Raw genomic sequence first — 22,833 nt, 5'->3', positions numbered from 1 at the left:
TTCTACCTAAATGTTGTGTATCATATAAAGTCCCATTCCCCTCTATTTTTCCCCTTCTCCCTTTTTTATGCGTTTCTTACGGGGCACTGTTTTCTAAGAAGCACATTGTCACTTTATTATTGGACTTTTTCTATACACCAGGGTTTTAAGGACGGTATATTCATGTTTCTGAGCCCAGTTTCACAGCAATACTATATACCAGTCATATATGTTGTTTTTTTGGCACAGAAATGTTACTTTGAATTGCAGATTTTGCATAGGATTGTGGATTTTACACAGGAAAAGTTAGCGCTTTTCTATTTTTTTTTTTTTTCATTCTGTTTTTTCATTTTATTTTTGTTTGAATGCACATAGCTTTTAAATCCTTGTACACAGGGTCGGACATTTCGACAACAAAATCTGTGATTTTTTCCAATGGATTTTGTCCTAAACTGGTGTTGCGTACACACGGTCGTACAAAGTTGTCGGAAAATCCGATAGTTCGGAACGTGATGTCATTTGTTTGTTATGACGGGACTACGTTAAGGCTAGTAGCCAATAGCTTTAGTCTCATAATTTGATCTGAGCATGCGTGGCACTTTGTCTGATCGGAATTCTCTACAAACGATGGAAAAAGTCAGATCGGATTTTTTTGTCAGAAATTTTTAGATTCTGCTCTCAATTTTTTTCCGTTGGATTTTCCGACGGAAAAAGTCAGATAGAGCCCACACACGATCAGATTTTCCGACAATATAATCCAATCGGACCTTTTCCATCGGAATTTCCGACCGTATGTATGGGGCATAACAGTATGCGTTATAAATAAGCGATCAGGAAGTTTACACAGTAGCATGTCCTTTACATTTTCTATTTTCTGCACTTTTTATTTGTCACTTTTTACATTAAATGCACCCGTGGTATACACCAGGGGTGGACTGACAACTCATGGGGCCCCTGGGCAATAGGAGATTATGGGGCCCCCAGGCAATCAGAGATTATGGGGCCACACAGTAGACACAAACACACACACACACAGTATACAATCACAAAGTATACACATACATGTACACACAGTATACACAGACATGTTTCTATTGGCTGAGAAGGTACTGGAGAGGTGGGGCAGCTATAATCTCAGGATTTTTAGACCAAAAAGATGTCGGTAAGGGACATTTCAGAGACAGATGTAACAAAAAAAACACAAATTTTTACATACTGTCCCTGGTTTTACTGAGGCTGGCAACCCTGATGGGGCCCCCTAGTTGCATGGGGCCATCGGGCAGTGCCCGAGTGGCCCAATGGTCAGTCACCCCCTGGTATACACACCCCTCAAGTATCTAGAGGTTGCAGATTACCTTTAATAAGAGCAGCGCCATATCTATGCTTCCCTTTTTGCACTGGTGGGCACTTATTTGTAATCATGAAGGAAGCCAGAAACTAAGTTCCGTCTTCAATAGTCAGTCCTTTATTATCTATATGCTAAAACCCAGTCAAATAGAAGATTTACGCGTTTCACCTAGGACTGACTATTGAAGACCTAACCAAGTTGGGGGTATCCTTCTGTTTGGAGTGGTACTTCAAGAGTTAGCAGATACTTGTACACTGGTGTTTTTGGTCCTGGAATGACGAGGGTGAGCGCTGTGGTTCTACAGCTGTTTGCAGTGCTCTGAAGGTCAGACAAAACGGTCATATTCAGCCAGTGCGCTCGCTTGAACCCCGGCTGATATAATGTGTCAGTATTGGAGTTGATTTACTAAAGGAAAATAGACTGTGTACTAGTCCAGTTGGACTCATTTTCCTCAGAGCTTAGTGAATGTCGTGAAGCTCTGCTATCTCAAGTCGCTCTGACTTAGAAAGAGGTTCCTGTACGACTTTGGGAGCGACGTGAGGCGACTTGCATTGACTTCTATAGAGAAGTTCGCTGCTGCTGTCGTGTCCAGGTCGCCTGAGGCAGTCGCGCTGCAAGTCGTGCTGCCTCAGTGGGAACCGACACTCAGGGGGAACCTTATAGTTCTAACGTGTCTTGGTAGAGGTATACATGTGACCTCTCCCAGGTCTCGTGTAAAAGCCCGGGAAAATCAAGTTAGAATTGGACAGAACCGGCTCTAATAGGGCTATAAAAGAAGGGTTCCATCGCGTTCCCCTCCCCCCCTTCCCAATTTTTTATTTTTTGTCGCGGCTGTAATTATATGGTAGTCACCTTTGTTAAAAAAAATAAATAATAATTGCTTTAAATTTATTACAGGTACTTATATAGCGCCGTCAATTTACGCAGCGCTTTACAGATATATTGTACATTCACATCAGTCTCTGCCCTCAAGGAGCGTACAATCTAAGGTCCCTAAAGCCCCATACACACTATCAGATTTTCTGCTGATTTTTTTCTTCAGATTTACCAAAACCATGTAGTAGAAGGGCCTGCCTGATTACATACACATTGGAACTCTTAAGGTTTGACCTCATATTATATGGTTTTGGTAAATCTGATGGAAGAAATCAGCAGAAAATCTGATAGTGTGTATGAGGCTTTACTCACATTCATACAAAAAATAAAAATAAAAATAAAATAAAAAAATGATATTTATTATACAAAGGGGGGCTATGTTGAAATAAAATCTATTTATTATTACCGTATATACTCGAGTATAGGCCGACCCGAATATAAGCCGAGGCCCCCAATTTACCCCCAAAAAAACTGGCAAACTTATTGACTCGTGTATAAGCCGAGGGTGAGACATGCCTGTCCATCCCTGTGTGTGTGTCCGTCCATCCCTGTGTGTCCGTCCATCCCTGTGTGTCCGTCCATCCCTGTGTGTCCGTCCATCCCTGTGTGTCCGTCCATCCATCCCTGTGTGTGTGTGTGTCCATCCATCCATCCATCCCTGTGTGTGTGTGTCTCCATCCATCCATCCATCCCTGTGTGTGTGTGTCTCCATCCATCCATCCATCCATCCCTGTGTGTGTGTGTCTCCATCCATCCATCCATCCATCCATCCATCCCTGTGTGTGTGTGTCTCCATCCATCCATCCATCCATCCCTGTGTGTGTCTCCATCCATGTGTGTGTGTGTGTGTGTGTGTGTGTGTGTGTGTGTGTGTGTGTGTGTGTGTGTGTGTGTGTGTGTGTGTGTGTGTGTCCAGCCTACCTTTGTCCCGAGCCTCCGTCCCGTGCCTTGCCTCCTTGCCTCCGTCCCGTGCCGTGCCTTGCCTTGCCTCCTTGCATCCGTCCCGTGTCGTGCCTTGCCTTGCCTTGCCCCCGTCCCGTCCCGTCCCGTGCCGTCCCGTGCCCTCTTCGTCGGCGGCCATTGTAAAGTTCAAAAGCTGCGCCGCCGCCTTCGCCTGTGATAGGCGGAACACTGAATTTCCCAGCAGCCTGTGTTCCGCCTATCACAGACGTCGTATCATCCTCGTCCGTAGTACGAGGATGATACGACGTCCGTGATAGGCGGAACACAGGCTGCTGGGAAATTCAGTGTTCCGCCTATCACAGGCGAAGGCGGAGCCGGAGGCGCGGCTTTTGAATAGAATGGCCGCTGTCTGTCTGCTCGACACGCTGATCGAGCGGGCAGACAGCGATGACTCGAGTATAAGCCGAGGGGGGCACTTTCAGCCTCAAAAAAGAGGCTGAAAATCTCGGCTTATACTCGAGTATATACGGTATATTTATTTGATTGTTATGATGGTTAAAGTAAAATAAAATTGGGAATATATTATATGCAGCCTGAGGCGTGGTGGCTAGGTTTGCTTAAAGTTTATATCTGCTTTGGTTTATTGAATTATTCATTTGACCAAATTTGACCAAGTTTAACCAATATTAAAACAGCCGTGGCCTTTTTAATCCAAAACTTGTCTGCTTTTTATTTATTTATTCAAGTTTAGGTTTGTTTCCTATTTCCTGCCTGCTGTCCCATTGCTATTCTTTACGAAGCGAAACTTCACCAAATTTACTAAGCCGTGAGGAGAATAATGCCCTGTACACACGGTCACATTTTCCAACGGAAAATGTGCAATCGGATCACATTGTCGGAAAATCCGACCGTGTGTGGGCTCCATCTGACTTTTTCCGTTGGATTTTCCGACACACAAAGTTTGAGGGCAGGATCTAAAATTTTCCAACAACAAAATCCGATCGCATAAATTCCGATCGTGTGTAGACAATTCAGACCATGCATGCTCAGAATAAACTAAGAGACGAAAGCTATTGGCTACTGGGCCATTTATAGTCCCGACGTACGCGTTTGACGTCACCTCATTCAAAACGATTGGATTTTCCGACAAGTTTGTGCGATCGTGTGTATGCAACACAAGTTTCGGCCAAAATCCGTCAGAAAAAATCTGACGGATTTTGTGGTTGGAATGTCCGACCGTGTGTACAGGGCATTAGTGTTATGCCGTGTACACACGACCAGACTTTCTGGCAGAAAAGATCCGATGGTCTTCCCGATGGAGTTTGGAACATGATGACGTGCAACGGGACCAGAAAAGGAAGTTTCAATAGCCAGTAGCCAATAGCTTCCCTTGCGTCGTATTTGGTCCATCGGACCAGCATACAGACTAACGTTTTTCCCGATAGTGATTCAGTTGGACAGATTTGAAACATGTTCTATTTCTAATTCCGTCTGAATTTTTGAAGAAAGAAGTCGGATGAAGCCCACACACGATCGGAATATTCGACGGAATGATTCTGCCCAACCTTTTTTGTGGGAAAGTCCGGTCGTGTGTGTACGAGGCTTATCTGTGTTCGGTGTAAATGTTGTCATATATGTATTTTTTGTACATTTTAGGTCAGGTTGCGCTTTATCCCCCCTGGACACCTCCCAGTGTAGTGAGTACATGGTGAGGTGTGGGTCCAGCTCCTCCATGTTGTGTAGGGAGTCACCCTGGTGTCTATAATTGAAGGTGGTGGGATGTGCTCCCTCCCTCACACACATACAGGAATACAGCCTCCTCTGTATATTTACATCTGTCATTTCTAGCAGGAAAGCGCCCGTCATTGTCGGGAAGCCTGCACTGCGCACCGACCACCACAGGGGGCGCCCCTAAATCTGACAGCCGGGCAGGGAGGAGACCCCATAGACAGATGCTACCGGAGATACAAGGAGAAGACGGAGGACGCCGCTGCTGGAACATACGGGACTTCCTTTTATAAGGTAAGTGCTCAGCACCCTCCGACCGCGGGATACATGGACCCGTGTGTGCTGTCCTCTGATCGGGTGGAGAAGAACCCATTGTGTGGCTGGGATCTCTATCAGGTCCATTGTGTGCCGATGTAGACGATGTCAATGATTGCAGGAACTGAGCGATCCCCACCATAATTACATAGATATACAACATACACTGCGACATCATTCTCTCCATCGCTGCCACTGGCCGTAGCGGTGTGTAAGACTGTCATCATGTGATCTGATGATGATGAATGGTCAGGCCGGTGATCCGAGCTCCATCCTGGGTGTGAGCCATTCATAGCCTGGACATCACATATATACAGTAATATATAGATATATATCTGTCCGTATATAGATGTATATGGAGGAGGGCCGCCTCTGATCTCCATGGATCTGTCATTGGGATGGTTTCCTAGGAAATGGCCCAGATTTCTGGTGCTGATCAGCTCCATTGCTTTCTTTATTATAGGCCAAATCTGTGTTGTGTGTATTATTGCCAATTGTAACGCATTCGTTCTTATACCGATAACTTACCCCGTTACCACTGGGCACCACCACCACAGGGGGCACCCCTAAATCTGACAGGGAGGAAGACACCCCATAGACAGGGGTGTCTATGGGGCTCCCGTACCAATAACGTACTCTGATATAACTATACAGGAGAAGTGCTGTGTGCAGGACCGGGAGGCAGAGGAGGCCAGAGTCTTGGGCCCTTCAGCAGAAGAGGGGCACCCCAAGGGCAGGGCATGCCACCTATTAACCCTGGGTTCATATATGAGCCATAGGCAGGGGCGATACTAGGTCTACAAAAGATATGGGGCTAGAGCCCATAGCAGCGAAGTAAAGAAAGCCATATATAAAATGAAACAAAATTGACACAATATAGCCCACTTCAGATTTTTTAATTTCTAATAATGAGATCTGTACTCACATATGTGACTGAGGAATATAGAAATCTAACTGTGGACATGGTGCAGGAGGAGATGGTCAGAGGCTGTGGACATGGTGCAGGAGGAGATGGTCAGAGGCTGTGGACATGGTGCAGGAGGAGATGGTCAGAGCCTGCGGACATGGTGCAGTAGGAGATGGTTAGAGGCTGTGGATATGGTGCAGGAGGAGATGGTCAGAGGCTGTGGACATGGTGCAGGAGGAGATGTCAGAGGCTGTGGACATGGTGCAGGAGGAGATGTCAGTGGCTGTGGACATGGTGCAGTAGGAGATGGTCAGAGGCTGTGGATATGGTGCAGGAGGAGATGGTCAGAGGCTGTGGACATGGTGCAGGAGGAGATGGTCAGAGCCTGCGGACATGGTGCAGTAGGAGATGGTTAGAGGCTGTGGATATGGTGCAGGAGGAGATGGTCAGAGGCTGTGGACATGGTGCAGGAGGAGATGTCAGAGGCTGTGGACATGGTGCAGGAGGAGATGTCAGTGGCTGTGGACATGGTGCAGGAGGAGATGGTCAGAGGCTGTGGACATGGTGCAGGAGGAGATGTCAGAGGCTGTGGACATGGTGCAGGAGGAGATGTCAGTGGCTGTGGACATGGTGCAGGAGGAGATGGTCAGAGGCTGTGGATATGGTACAGGAGGAGATGGTCAGAGGCTGTGGATATGGTACAGGAGGATATGGTCAGAGGCTGTGGATATGGTACAGGAGGAGATGGTCAGAGGCTGCGGACATGGTACAGGAGGAGATGGTCAGAGGCTGCGGACATGGTGCAGGAGTGCAATAGTAGGAGGTAGTCAGAAGCTGCAGAGGGGTCTTAACCTGGCCATTATGAGAGGTGCATGCCACCACCAAAACCTCACAGAGGTGACACTTCTGCTTTACATTTAAAAATGGCGCCACCTGGCACCATTACGTCAATGCTCAAACATATATATATATATATATATATATATATATATATATATATATATATTTTTAGCTGTAGAGAATAAAATGGTAATCGTTGCAATACTTTGTCACACTGTATTTCCAAAGACATGCTGGTAAGTTAATTGGCTTCTGTCCAAAATTGGCCCTAGGATATGAATGGGGACCTTGGATTGTGGGCTCCCTGAGGGTAGGGACCGTTGTGAATGTACAATGTACAGGGCTAGGGACAATTGTAGGCACTCACTCAGGTTGAACTGGATGGACTGGTGTCTTTATTCAACCTTACTAACTATGAGACTATGTATTTGCGAAGCCGTCTTTCAAATGCAGTTTTCTGGGAAAAAATACACTTTCATTAATTAAAAAATAAAAACAGTAAAGTTTACCCAATGTTTTTGTATAATGTGAAAGATGATATATATGTTTGAGCATTGACGTAATGGTGCCAGGTGGCGCCATTTTTAAATGTAAAGCAGAAGTGTCACCTCTGTGATGTTTTGGTGGTGGCATGCACCTCTCATAACGGCCAGGTAAGACCCCTCTGCAGCCTCTGACTACCTCCTGTTATTACTCTCCTGCACCATGTCTGCAGCCTCTGACCATCTCCTCCTGCACCATGTCTGCAGCCTCTGACCATCTCCTCCTGCACCATGTCCGCAGCCTCTGACATCTCCTCCTGCACCATGTCCGCAGCCTCTGACCATCTCCTCCTGCACCATGTCCGCAGCCTCTGACATCTCCTCCTGCACCATGTCCGCAGCCTCTGACATATATAGCTGCAAGTAACGATTATTTTCATAATCGATTAGTTGGCCGAATTTTGTTTTGATTAATCGGTTAACAACCTTTAAAAAAAAAGTGGGTCAAATTGATGTTCATTTTCAACCACAGTGACGGTAAAATTTGGAAATAATAGAAAACCTCTTAGTCAAAGGAATTTTCAGACAATGTATGTGGTTTTCGTTCAGAAATTCCATTCATTTTAAAAACAGAAAGTTAAAAACAAGTGAAAATTTCAAACAAAATTCTTTCATTCAGCGAATGTACAAAGATTTTTCGTCTGAATATTCTCACCTAAAAATTGTTCCGTGTGGCCAGCATTAGGCTCGGTACACACCTATGCAGTTTGCTTTTGATCTGTTTCTGCAGTGCTTTTTGCTGTACGTTTTGATTTTTGCGCACGTGATTTTACTGCAATTTGAATTTTTGCCTTTTTTTGGGCAGATTAAAAAGCACAAATTGCTGCAAAAACGCATCACATGCTTTTCTGCAGCTTCTCCATTGAAGTATATTGAACCAATAAAGCACCATTTTGCATTAAAAGTCCCTGACCCTTTCAGATGTGAACGTGTCCCATAGGAAATCATATAAATGAACTGTAGTGCATTTCTGCAAAAAGCACCAACAAACATATAGATGTGAACAAGGTCTAAGACGTTTACTAACATAATGGGGTTAAAAAAACTAAAATTAGCCCTTTATAGTAGAAAAAGCAGATAATCACTACTGTAAGGGGTTCATTTTTTTTTACTGTAGAACAGTGAGTAATATTTACAGTAGCGATTATTTGCTCTTTTTGTACTATAAAGGGCTAATTTTAGTTTTTTTTTTAACCCCATTATGTTAGCCAATTAATCGATTATGAAAATAATAATCGATTAATTTCATAATCGATTAATCGATTAGTTGTTTCAGCTATATATATATATATATATATATACTGGAATACTGGGTTTTTTATTTATTTATACTAGCAATGTCGGCGATCAGCAACATTGCGGTGGACAATCAGACACTAACTGACACTTTTGACACTTTGTGGGAACCAGTGACACTCATACAGTGACCAGTGCTAAAAATATGCACTGTCAACTGTACAAATGACACTGGCTGGGAAGGGGTTAAACATCTAGAGTGATCAAAGGGTTAACTGTGTACCTAGCCAGTGTTTTTGTTTACTGTATGTGCTGCTTTTACTAAGGGAAGCGATGTATTTTATACACTTATTTGCTGGGACACAAAATTTATCACTTCCCCGCTGACAGGACAGAGCCCTGCCTTGGTTACATAGGCTGTGCTCTGTTCTGTATCTCTGCCCGATGATTGGCGGGTGCCGGCAGACATCCATTGCCCAACACCCATAGATTGGCTTCTGCTGTGAGTAGTCGCAGTAAAAGCAGCCCCCTAGCGGCACGTGCGTAGGCCCCTAAGCCCCCTGTAGCAGTATATCCGTTTTTACAATGCAGCAGGGCAGTCGCTTAGCATGGGACCCAGAAGCAAGTGGAGACCACTGGGGTAGCTCTGCCTACTATTATGCCCCATACACACGATCGGAAATTCGGCCAGCAAACGACTGTTGAGAGCTTTTGGTGGGAAAATACGACTGTGTGTACGCTCCATCAGACTTTTGCTGGCTGAATTCCAGCCAGCAAAAGATTGAGAGCAGGTTCCCAATTTTGCGGTCAGAAAAAGTTCCGATCGTAAATTCCGATCATCCTACGCATGCTCGGAAACAAATCGATGCATGCTCGGAAGCATTGAACTTCATTTTCTTGGCTCCTCGTAGTGTTGTACGTCACCGCTTTCTTGGCGGTTGAAAGTTCAGCGAACTTTTGTGTGACCGTGTGTATGCAAGCCAAACTTGAGCGGAATTCCATCGGAAAAACCATCCAAGTTTTTTCCGATGGAAAATCCGCTTGTGTATACGGGGCATTACAGGAATTTCCAGCTTCTAGAGAAGGGGTCTCCAAACTTCCTAAACAAAGGGCCGGTTTGACATCCTTCAGACTTTTGGGAGTAGAAAAGGTCCAGATGTCAGTGAGAAAAAACAATGCCCCATCTTTGGTGTCATAGGAAGAAATTGTACCTGTTTGTTGGAAGGGATTGTGCCCCTTGGGGGGGGGGATTATGCCCTATTGTTGGTATCAGTTGATGAAATAGTGCCCCAAGGGCCAGATAAAAGCAAGCAAAGGGCCACATTTGCCCCCCCGGGCAGCAGTTTGGAGACCACTGTTGTAGAGGGATCCCACAGACATGATAAATATACATGGGTATATAGGTCCAAGCTTTTATATAGATAAATTGTCTATGGAAAAAATGATATACCTAAACTTCAGCTTTAAGCCAGTAAGGTAGATGTCATCGATCGTTGCAATGGTTGATATTAGGCCTATATTGCTGACATATTTACAACAAAAGTTCCCCATGCAAGGGTATCACAAGGTGGATCATAAGGAAAAGGTTACAGGTTGGTTACTCTGATTTAGGTTTATTACATTCATTATAGAAGGTAGGTTAGATGAGCTAAGTCCAGGTATGTTTCTGCCCAGGTTTTCGGGTCTCTTTTCATGCATTTTGCTACATATTAATGAATTCCATGTAGAAATCCAATTCTTTCCAATGGGGCTGCTTCATATCGATGTGAAGGGGAAATGGAAACTATATAGGCCCATTGACAACTAAGCATGTGCGCTACCACCGGGTACAGTGTGGATCCAGCCTTAGGCTTTTATGAATGATGTATGAACATGAATTATATTTTTGAAGCAGTGTCTCCAGTCAGTAGTTTGGCAGGTTCAGACCTGAATACTGATTACTACATAATACATACGTGTTTAGACTCCAAAACATGGGATAAAAAACTGCCGGTTCACATGTACGCAGCTTCAAAATCGTGCGACTTTGACAGACGCCATCCTGCGCAACTTCATTGCGGCTTGCTTCTAACTTCATAAACAGAAGTCAATGCAGGTCACGATGAAGTCGCCCCAAAGTAGTGCAGGAACCTTTTTCTAAGTTGTTGTGACTTGAGTCGCAACGATTAGAACGGTTCCATTGCAGTTAATAGGGTGCGACTTGTCATGCTACATTGAACTCTCAAGTCTAATGGCAAGTTGCGGCAGTGTGAACCGAGCCTAAAGCTTGTGTGCCTTGCGCTGGTTGCTTCAAAACGTCATTTCTCCGACCTCCACGGCTGTGATCTTCTGGTGCTGTGAGGGTTAATACAAGGGGCTGGACCCAGTCAAAGGAACTCATCAAAAGTGTTGACTATGACCGCTCTTTTCCTGCCCCCTCCTCTATTCATTCGCTTCCCCCAACAAAGGGAACTCTATGAATGGAGGATGGATGAATGAATGAAAGGTCTGCCCACTCCATTCATAGAGCGGAAGTAATAGTACAGCTTTTATGAATGGAAGAGGTGGGTTGAAAGGAGGTGCCTAGCTGGCACTTTTGACAAGTGCATTTGACTGGGTCCAGAGACTTGTATTAACCCCTGCAGTACCAGAAGATCACAGCTGCAGGGGTATTTGGGGCGGGGGGCAGAGGACTAAAGATTTCAATTAAAGAGGAGGGCCGTTTAAAAAAAAAAAAAATGTAAAAGTCAGCAGCTGCAAACACTGTAGCTGCTGACTTTTAATAAGCACACTTACCTGTCCAGGGCGCCCGCGATGTCGGCCGCCCGAGGCTGACCCGTCCCTCGGCTCTCGGGTCCCGGCGCCGCCATTTTGGCTAAGGGAAACAGGCAGTGGAGCCTTGCGGCTTCACTGCCCGTTTCCTACTGCTCGTGCGCGAGTCTCGCAGCGCTTTGTGAATGGGGTGCGCTGTGTTCTGGGACACACAGTTCCCAGAACACACAGCGCCCCGTTACCCAGAAGACGCCGCACAGAGGAGAGAAGACAGAAGATCTCCACGGAGGAGGAAGAGGCAGATTAGGACGATGTGCCTAGCAACAGGCATTTCTGGTAAGTTAAAAAAAAATAAAAAATTCATTTTTTTTTTCAGATTTTTTTCAAAAAAAATTTTTTACAATCATTTTTTTTAAATATTTTTTTTGGGGCTTTGGTGAGATGCCAGGGGTCTAAACAGACCCCTGACATCTCCCCTTTGAGACAGACAAAGGGACTGAGGACACAGATTCCCCAGCCCCTTTCTCAGCACTAAAGATGAATGAACAGGAGACAAGGGCTCCTGTCCATTCATAAACTGAGCACAGTTTACTCTGCTCAGTTATCACAGGCCATATCTCGCTCACTGTGTCCAATTCCTGACAGTTCCCCCTGCAGCCGATGGGAGAGGAGAAGAGGAGAGCACCCCTCCACTCTTTCTCTGCAGCCTTCTGAGACACATAACATGTCACAGAAAGCTGCGGGACCATTCACAAAGCACAGCATGGCTCACGCATGCACAGTGGGAAGCCAGCTGTAGAACTGCAAGGAGCCACATGTGGCTTCCCACACTAGACACGGCGGCTCCGGGGGCTTGAAGACTGGTGAAGAAACGGTCCGGAGAGGATAGTTATGGGAGCTGCTGAATTTAATTTTTTTAGGGAGGGAGACTGCAGATTCTTTGTTACCTCAACACTTCATATTTCTGATATGTGCCTGATATGTGCCTGCTGTACCATGTACTTGTATGAGAAAGAATCCTGTTCTCTTTGTATTGCTTCCTTTGTGTGAAATCCCTTGTATTCCTGCTAGGCCCCAAAAATTGACCACAATAAGCAGGAGAGCACACCGTGGCCAGTTCTCTAGCTGTGCTGGGAACTTAGCCTGCACTTCTCCAATGATAAGACATGTGCTGACACACCTCCACTGCACAGCCATTTACTGGGAAGCTCAGTGTGCTGTTGCTTCTCTTCTCCCCCTCTCTTATGTAGCTGGGAACGAGGAAATGTGATCACTTATAAAAAAGGGAAAAAGGGTATTTATAATGTTTTTTTATAGCTATACAAAAATGTTTTGCCTTTCATTTCTATTTTAAACTGAATAGGTTGTTTTACAAGATGATCATTTACAATCACATTAAAGCGGACCTTCAGTCATTTTTTCAACTTTTCATCTATTAGACCAGTGATTCTCAACCAGGGTTCCTCCAGAAGTTGCTAGGGGTTCCTTCAGCATTGGGCAATTTCTGCCTCTCAGATAACTTCCCACTCACACCATTGATCTTTTTAGGTATCTGTAAGGAGGTAATTCTTCCCAATGACCACAAGTGTAAGAACCATTCTTCCCACTGACCATCACACTATTGTATCATGAGTTGTAGATTTCTAATTTTTAGCAGGAGTATTAGACCTGCCCTTGTTGTTTTAACTTTGGATAGTAAAACATTTTTTTTCTGCTAGCAAATACCTTATACAGCCATCTTCCTGTTTGTCCGGTCATTAGCCTAGGCATAGGACATCATGCACAGCTCCCTCTCTCACTCTCATGAGAGTTTGCCAGGAAGGGAGGGGGGATGAGTCATAAGAGGGCCAATGAAAGCTGCAGAGCTTGAAGCGTGCCTCTGTGTGTGTGTAAATCCAAGAAGTGAAATGGCAGCAGCTTCAGCTGCCCACAGTTAAAATGGTTGCAGCCAGACTTAGTGTAGGGAGATTTCTGCAGCATATTTGGCAAGTACAGTATCACAGTACCGTATTTATCGGCGTACAACACGTACCCCAAGTTTAGGAGGGAATTTTAAGGAAAAAAAAACTTTTAGGAGGGAAGTTTAAGGAAAAAAAACTTACATTTAAATGCCCATCAATGCAGCCTTATCAGTGTCCACCTGCAGCCTTGTCCATTATTGCAGCCTTGTCAGTGTCATATGCAGCTTTGTCATGCAGCCTTGTCCATCGTTGTACCCTTGTCAGTGTCAATTGCAGCCTTGTCCATCATTTGCAGCCTTGTCAGTTTTATTTGCAGCGTTTTTTTCCTGTGTATGCAGCTGTTTTCCATGTCCTGTGTATTTCAATGGCGCTCGGTAGTTCTCGGCGGCTTTCGGCCATTCTCGCAAGCTTTTGCCCGCTCTCAGCCACCATTCTCGGTGGCTATCGCCCGCTTTCGGCTGCACTCGGCCGCCGAAAACGGCCGAAGTCGGGCAAAAGCCGCCAAAAAGGGCTGAAGGTGGCTGAAAGCCGCACAGAGGCTCAAAACGGCGGAGGATCGGCATATAACACACACCCGCGATTTTCTCCTGCGTGTTATACGACGATAAATAAGGTAAATAAAATATAATATGCAAAGTGGTTGGAGGGAAGCTTTAGAATGGCAAAGATGTTTTTATTACAAATTATGTGAGCAGACTGCAGCTCCTCTTTATGCTTTAAGGGCTCGTTCACACTCTGTGCAGTGACTGTCAGTGACCAGATCCACACCGGTCACCACAAGCAGTTGTTTTCTATGTGCCCTATTTACAGCACAATGCTGGTGTCGTTTGTAGTGTTGAGAAATGCCGTCTTTTTCTGCACCGGAGCTCACCCGATGCCAGCTGTGACTACTGCATCGCAGCTTTGATGCAACATTTTAATCAATGCCTTGCGTTTTTATTATGCAAAGCACCGCTTCCCCCACAGGCACAGAACGGACAACAGCGCTCTAAAATCAATCACTTTGGCATGCAGCCATGTGTGAGCGTTTTAAACTGGGCATATGATGAGTAAAAGATGTAAGCAGAGGGTACGTCCAGTGAAGATCATGGGGGAAATTTAAAAAAACTGGTGCACATACAATACGGTGCAGCCTCCAGGTTTTTTTTTTTTTGTCAAAGCTTTATTGAACAAGCTGATTGACTACCATGCACAGCTGCACCAGATTCTGAGTGCTGCAGGTTTTCATAAATCACCCCCAATATGCCAGAATGATGAATGAATTTATCTGGAGGTTATATGTAAATCTACAGTTCCGAATATGCAATAGTTAAACACTCATTTGATACAACACATTCCCATACCTCCCAACTTTTTCGAGATGGGAGCAAAAAAAGGACTTCAATATTGTTTGGGTACAGCGTCGCATGACTGCGCAATTGTTAGTTACGGCACTGCAGTGCCGTAGACATAGGACATACCCCCTGCCATGCCCCCTTAACTACTTCCCGACCGGTGCACATCGATGTACCAGAATGGCACGGACATGTAAATGGGCATACCTGTAAATCCCGTTAAAATTGCTGCCGCAGCCATTGTGTGCGCGCAGCCGGTGGCGCACTCGCCAGTCAGGACCTCCATGAGTCGGATCGCAGGTCCTGCAGACTTAAACGCCGCAGGGATTTTTTCAAAACGGTCGCTCTTTTTTTATTTATAGCGCAAAAAATAAAAACTGCAGGGGTCATCAGATACCACCTAAAGAAAGCTGTATTTGTGGGGAAAAAAGGACGTCAGTTTTGTTTGGGAGCCATGTCGCACAATTGTCAGTTAAAGCGATGCAGTGCCGAATCGCAAAAAGGGGCCTGGTCTTTGGCCAGCAAAATGGTCCGGGGCTTAAGTGGTTAAAGGGGTTGTAAACCCTCATGTTTGTTCACCTTAATGCATCCTGTGCATTAAGGTGAAAAAACACCTGCCAGTCGTTGGCCCCCCCGTCTTTTTTACCTGAACCCCTTCATCTCTTCGGCAAGGATGCGCTCTCCCGCTCTCCATGGGATCCCGGCTCTTGATTGGGTAGATTGATAGCAGCGCAGCCATTGGCTCCTTCTGCTGTCAATCAAATCCAATGGTGGCAAGGGGCAGGGCCGAGTCTGGCATTCGTGTCTGTGGATGCAAATGCTGGACTCGGGAGCGCGCCCGCGAGGTAACCCATTTCAGGAGAGAGCTTCTCCTAGGGAGTTATCTGATGCGGGGAAGAGCCACAAGAGCTGCTGGGGGACCCCAGAAGAGGATGTTTGGGGCCACTCTGTGCAAAATGAGCTGCACAGTTTTTAAAATTTGTTATTTAAAAAAAAACTATCCTTTACAATCACTTTAAGGATTTGCATTTTTTTGCGATATGGCACTGCAGTGCTTTAACTAACAATTGCGTGGTCATGTGACGCTGCACCCAACCAAAATTGAAGTCCTTTTTTCCCACAAATAGAGCTTTCTTTTGGTGGTATTTGATCACCTCTGCGTTTTTTATTTGTTGCGCTATAAACAAAAAAAGCGACAATTTTGGGGAAAAAAAAAAAACCTTTTGCTACATATCCAAAAAAATTAAAAAAAACATTTATTCATCAGTTAGGCCGATATATATTCTTCTACACATTTTTGGTAAAAAAAATGTGCAATAGGCGTATATTTATTGGTTTGGGCAAAAGTTATCACATCTACAAACTATCGGATGGATTTAAGGAGTTTTTTAAAAAATTGTTTTTACTAGTAATGGCGCCAATCTGCGATTTTTAGTGGGACTGCGACATTGTGGCAGACAAGTCTGACCCCAAATTACTCTTTTTGGGAACCAGTGACATTATTACATTGATCAGTTCTATAAAAATGCACTGATCAATGGAAAAATGACACTGGCAGGGAAGGGGTTAAGTGTAGTCCCTAGGTGTGTACTAACTGTAGGGGGGATGGGCTCACTGGGACATGACAAAGATCACTGTTCCCGATCACTGGGAACAGAGGATCTCTGACATGTCATCTGGCAGAACAGGGATCCGATTCTTTACACTGGCATATCTCTGTTCTGCCTCTGTACTAGGCGATCGCGGGTCGCAGGCAGATATCCAGTCTGCCTGACCTGCAGGCATGCTTCCACAGCCTGCAGTGGGAGCGATAGTGCGCCGCCGTACAGGTACGGCGATTCACGCAGGAAAGCCAACCTGCCGCCGTATAACGGCAGCGGCTGGTTGGCAAGTGGTTAAAGGAGAATTATACAAAAAAAAATGATTAGTTAAACCCACAAGTGCTTTTTTCCTACAACTACTATTCCTTTATATTGGCTTTTGAAATATACAAATGCAGCAATTTATAAATCAGATGAAAGGTTTAGCACTGGAAAAAACTTTTTGATAGATAAAAAGTGAATTTTATATACATCTATATAGATCAGACCAAAACGAGGGACAAATGAGGAGGAAAGAGGGACAGAGGGACATTGCTCCAAATCAGGGACAGTCCCTCCAAATCAGGGGCAGTTGGGAGCTATGCATTCCTCAAGCACTATTCTAGCTGACCACAGGCCACATGCAGACACGTATAATCTTCATACTGGAGATCTGCAATCAGCCTTCAGTTAGGTGTTCCTTTACGTTTTATCAAATGAATGTTTACTTTGTATTGGAGCAGTTGGTTTTAACAGAGTAGGCAAATTGATTTTTACAGAACACCTGCGGAAATGACCACAGACAAGCATATGATTCTCAGTGTTGTTTATTTTTCACATAGTTACATAGTTACATAGTAGGTGAGGTTGAAAAAAAGACACAAGCCCATCAAGTCCAACCTATGTGTGCGATTATATGTCAGTATTACATTGTATATCCCTGTATGTTGTGGTCGTTCAGGTGTTATCTAATCGTTTCTTGAAACTATCGATGCCCCTCGCTGAGACCACCACCTGTGGAAGGGAATTCCACATCCTTGCTGATCTTACAGTAAAGAACCCTCTATGTAGTTTAAGGTTAAACCTCTTTTCTTCTAATTTTAATGAGTGGCCATGAGTCTTATTAAAGAGGAGCTGCACATTTTAAAAAAAATATTAAAAGCCAGCAGCTACAAATATTGCAGCTGCTGACTTTTAATAAATTGACACTTTCCTGTCCCAGGGTCCAGCGATGTCGGTGGCAGAGGACGAGCAATCGTTCGTCTCTCTGCTGCCCCCACCGCCATCCTCTGTCAGGGAATCGGGAAGTGAAGCATTGCGGCTTCACTGCCCGGTTCCCTACAGCGCATGTGCGAGTCGCGCTGCACGTCTCTACTGGTCCCCGCTGTGTACTGTGTGTTTCCGGTCTGCGGCGATCTTGTCCCGGAAGTGCGTGCAGATACCTGGATTATCTAGGTATCTGCACCCCCCTCCCCCCTGAAAGGTGCCGATTGTGGCACCGGAGGGGGGGAGGGATCAGATGAGCGGAACTTCTACTTCAGGCTTTAAACTCCCATCTATATAATACTATGCCAGCCCCTCTATTAGAGGCTGGCATAGCACACTATGTCAGTAGTTTTAAAAAGTTAGTGTTCTAAATACCTAATTTGAGCTGTCTTTAGGCCGCTCATGTGACTCGTGGCCACTTTACAGCTCAGATGGATTGCTTCTGCGGGAGGAGCCATGATCTCCCTCTGACATCACCTGGGGAGATCACGTCGCCGCTCGTCTCCTCCACAGAAGCCCTGTATTGGAGCTGTAAAGCGGCAGCCAGTCACGTGACCAGCCTGAAGACAGCTCAAATTTGGTATTTAGAACACTTGTTTTTTAGAACTACTGACATAGTGTGCTATGCCAGCCTCTGGCAGTGATCATTTAAAGTTTTTATTTTACAAGATAAGCGGTGGGGGGGGGGGGGGGGGGTGGGACAGACACAGAGGGAGATGTCAGGCAAGAACTAGGGGTGAGGGGGGAGAGAGGAGAGCAGAGGGGACAGATTTGTATGACGGAGGGATGCAATCAGACCACGGTGATCAGAGCGGAGCAGCCCTAATTTTCACAGAGGGAGATGTCAGGCAAGAAGGAGGGGGTGAGGGGGGAGAGAGGGGAGCAGAGGGGACAGATTTGTATGACAGAGGGACGCAATCAGATCATGGTGATCAGGGCGGAGCAGCCCTGATTTTCATGGTCTGTTTAGAGAGGGCATATAGGAAGTGGCAAGTACAGTTTTTTTTTTTTTTTACAGTTTAGGAGGCAGATTACACAGCACAAGCACTGTGCTGTGTAATCTGCTTTAAGGGACCAGGATCTGTATATATATATATATATATATATATATAATTTATTTTTTTGTTTTGTTTTTTGGTTAACAGAAAAAAAAAAAAAAAAAAAAAAAAAAAGGGAAAACAACAATAAAAGTTTGCAACCAAAACCAGTGTGTCATGCCACATTATCTCAAGATCTACCATCCACTAGTTATGCCTGCCATACACGGCTGGAAATGTGTTTGATTCCTGCTAAATCAGCAGCAATTGGAGCGGTGGGTGGCTGTTTCAACTCTACCAGGCTCGACACACTTTGATCAAAAACCTGTACAGGTATTCTGGCAGCCATGGGTTCCAGCTGTCAGAATACAAAAGACTGCTGCGGAGATTCATCTATCTCTGCTGTTTAGAGTATATTGGGGATTTTTTTTTTATTTCTCTTATCCAGCCCACAGTGTATTTCACATGTATTTTTAGCTTTTACGCTTTTATAGAGGAAACCACGAACTGTGAGAAGGGTGAGCGGAAAATAAGTACATTTTGCAAGTTCCTTCAGACATACAGTATGTGCAGTGTCTTAAAAATATATGATAAATGCTGCAGGTCTACTGGAATATAAGAAGGCTCATTCGCACTATGAGTGGTGACCTACGTATTCTGCACTGGATAAACGCAGGACACCGCTAGTGCACGTAGAAGACAATAGTTTTCTTCACAGTGGTTGTGTGATATTAATATAACAAAAATGTCCCAGTGCTGCAAATCCATATCACTTTCATATACATAAATCACATGAACAACAAAAAAGTAATAGACCTGTTACTGGAGGATGTGCAGGCATGGTCTGATGTAAATCTGTCATGGATGGGTAGAATCGCCTCAGTGAAGATGGCAGTTCTACCTAAACTACTTTATTATTTTCTCACTTTGCCTATCCAGGTTCCTGTTCATGAAAAGTGACAGTTTCAATCCAAAATCTTCTATTATATTTGGGGACCCAAGGGCTCCAGGATAGCTCGGGCCACAAAGTATGCTTCTAAGGATTCGGGCGAACAGGGTATGTCTGACTTTCGGAAATACTATATGGCTGCGCAGCTTGACCAACTGTGCCAGCTTCATAGCCAACATTATCAAACAGATAGGGTTTCTATAGAGGCCCGGCCATGCTCTCCACTTACAATATATCTTGTCCTTTGGATTCCACCAAAACATTGTAAAGCTATACTGTGTCCCACTCTCTCCCACTCATTGTATGTGTGGGACACTAGCTGTAGGAGATGGCTTTTGCACTCCACACATATTCCGGTAGCTCCTCTTTTTGGCAATCCCCCGTTCCCACCAGGGATGCAACCTGAAAGGTTTGGCTGGTGGTTGAACAAGGGATTGCACCATATAGGCGACCATCTCGATTATAGGGGCTTACACACCCCCCCTCCCTCCTATTTCATGGGCAGTCTGGAGATACCCCCCGCGGAGAGCTTTCAATTACAACAAATTTACCATTAACTCAACTCATTGCGTTGAGCAAGGGGGGTGCTGACTTAACAGTCCGAACCATGTTCGAAAACAGATGCCTACAGGATTCTGCTATGCGAGGGAGCGTCTCCATGCTAAACAAACTGTTGGTCGACTGCACTGCTAGATTATCTTACCGGGTGGCATGGGAGAGGGATCTGTCCATAGTCCCTGAGCTGGAGGACTGGCGTAAATGGAGTATGCAAATCCACAAAGGGATCCTTAATGTTGCCTTGAATGAGGTAAGTTGCAAAGTCCATGCCAGATGGTATTTAGTGCTGGAGCGCCTGTCAAAAATGTACCTAGGTGCCTCAGCTGTTAGTTTCAGTGGCTGTGGACAGATAGGTTCACCATTGCATGTGTGGTGGTCATGTCCCAAGGTCCATCGTTTTTGGATGAAGAATTATTCATTTATTTTTTCAGTCACAATGGTCAACATTACTAAAGATGCGAGCATCGCCCTACTAAATAAGCCTGTTGAGAATGTTCCACGACATACTCAGACCTTGATCTACTTTATATTCCTAGCAGCCAAAGTCGCAATAGTCCACATCAGTACCTGACCTCACAAGTGTGCTTCTGAAAAAATGGTCAAACATTCCCATTGACACACTCCTAAACCTTGTAGACAGCCTTCCCGGAAGAATTGAATCTGTTATAGCTACAAAGGGTGGGCCAACTCAATATTGAACCCTACGGACTAAGACTGGGACGCCATTAAAGTTCAAGTGTGTGTAAAGGCAGGCATCCCAATACTTTTATAAATATAATGTATATCGCCAAAATACACTTCTGATGGTATGAACATTAGAGGCTGCAGCTTATGGATCCTTATGAGTTAATGGTATAACTATTATGAAACTGTTCCCTTAAATCATAAACAATGTTGTAAGCAAATGATATTACGCGGCGGTTACCTTCCACTCAAACTGTGTGTGCACACTCCACATCACCGGCTCTTGCTCCTTACGCGTTACTCCACCAACGTGGCTTCGTCAGAGAAAGGTGTGATATGCGGTACGGAAAAATGCAGCATGTCTACAGTTTTCTGCACTGCACTGGATGGCACTGTATGTCGTTGTACTGCACATCACATCACCGCTGTGATGAAAACTGTGAAGTGACATGAATGAAGGGGAATTATACATTTATAGGTAATAGCACCACAGGTAGTTGATCTAGGAAATATCCAATTTCCTTCAGGGGATCAAGAAGGATTTTATTTTGCTGCTGTAGCAAATTAGATTATCCTTTTTTGATGGGGTTTTATTTGCCTTCCTCATGGTCAATTTTGGGTATGGGATTGTGTATATGGGGATTTTCAGTTTTTTTTTTTTCTTCTATTGGTTGAACTAGACAGATGTGTTTTTTTTTTCAAGTAGACTAATGATGTAGGTATGTAACTTCAAATACATTTATCCCAAAAAATAAATAAATAAATTTAAAGCGGTGCAATGCGCTGAAATGTACATTGCACTGCTCCAAGCTGGAAGCGGCACTGCTCTAGCCTGCAGAGTGAAATGCCATAGAAAACAATGATTTTCATGCTATAATGTTGTGCACATGTGCAGTGCGGTAAAATGCAACATGTCATTTCAACGCAACGCCTAGTAATGCAACTGAAGTACTGAAGCATAAAAGTGATCCAGGAAAGATGTAAAAGATAAAAAGTCAATTAGCGAATTAGCATTAAAATGTCTGTCAACGCTTGAAAAAGCAGCGCAATGTACATAATAATGCACGCTACTGCACATACATTTTCAATGTGTGAAAGGACCCTAAAACTGCCCATACATTATACCATTTTCTTATTCAATTTCCTTTAGATTTACCTTCAACTATATAGTACAAGCGCCTGTCAGAGTGCATATACATTAGGTTTGACCTCATAGTATATGGTTTTGGGAAATTTAAAGAAAAATTGTACAAGAAAATGGTATAATGTATGGCCAGTGTAAAATAACTAGATCCTAGCCCCAGTGAATTAAAAATGCCTGTGAAAACCACAGCAGCCCCACTCCCATTGTATTGTCAGGTCCCTGGTGAGAAGCATAACCCTGTGTGCAATTATGGCAGTCAGTGGTCCTTAGGGACAGCCTTGGCTTTGTCTCCGTAATGTCGCTATTGTTCATTTTGTTTCTTGGCTCACTGAACAGCTTTTCTTGGCAATTATTAATCACTGTGTAAATGGGATGATGTATGCTATAGATAGAACTATAGATACAGTATCTCACAAAAGTAAGTACACCCCTCACATTTTTGTAAATATTTTATTATATCTTTTCATGTGACAACACTGAAGAAATGACACTTTGCTACAATATAAAGTAGTGTACAGCTTGTATAACAGTGTACATTTGCTGTCCCCTCAGAATAACTCAATACACAGCAATTAATATCTAAGCCACTGGCAACAAAAGTGAGTACACCCCTAAGTGAAAATGTCCAAATTGGGCCCAATTAGCCATTTTCCCTCCCCGCCGTCATGTAACTCGTTAGTGTTACAAGGTCTTAGGTGTGAATGGGGAGCAGGTGTGTTACATTTGGTGTTATCGCTTTCAATCTCTTATACTGCTCACTGGAAGTTCAACATGGCACCTCATGGCAAAGAACTCTGAGGATCTGAAAAAAAAAAAATTGCTGCTCTACATAAAGTTGGCCTAGGCTATAAAGAAGATTGCCAAGCTCATAAAACTGAGCTGCAGCACGGTGGCC

At 44.4% G+C, this 22,833-nt stretch overlaps 1 protein-coding gene across 3 annotated transcripts in view; it reads left to right on the top strand.

The window, feature by feature from the left end:
* The first annotated feature begins 4,963 nt into the window (after positions 1 to 4,963).
* B4GALNT1 (beta-1,4-N-acetyl-galactosaminyltransferase 1) overlaps positions 4,964 to 22,833 on the top strand; it is a 213,191-nt gene continuing 195,321 nt past the window's right edge. For 2 of the 3 annotated variants that reach the window (XM_077483633.1, XM_077483628.1), the window contains exon 1: positions 4,964 to 5,128. The gene's annotated coding sequence lies outside the window, so the exon portion shown is untranslated. The remainder of the gene's footprint in view (positions 5,129 to 22,833) is intronic. The other variant, XM_077483630.1, reaches the window with a different exon arrangement.

This window comes from Lithobates pipiens, unplaced genomic scaffold, assembly GCF_037356315.1.
Source record: "Lithobates pipiens isolate NorthernLeopardFrog02 unplaced genomic scaffold, aLitPip1_a1.2 Scaffold_16, whole genome shotgun sequence".
In the NCBI taxonomy this organism is placed as follows: Eukaryota; Metazoa; Chordata; class Amphibia; order Anura; family Ranidae; genus Lithobates; species Lithobates pipiens.
This window is presented reverse-complemented; position numbering and strand designations above follow the sequence as displayed.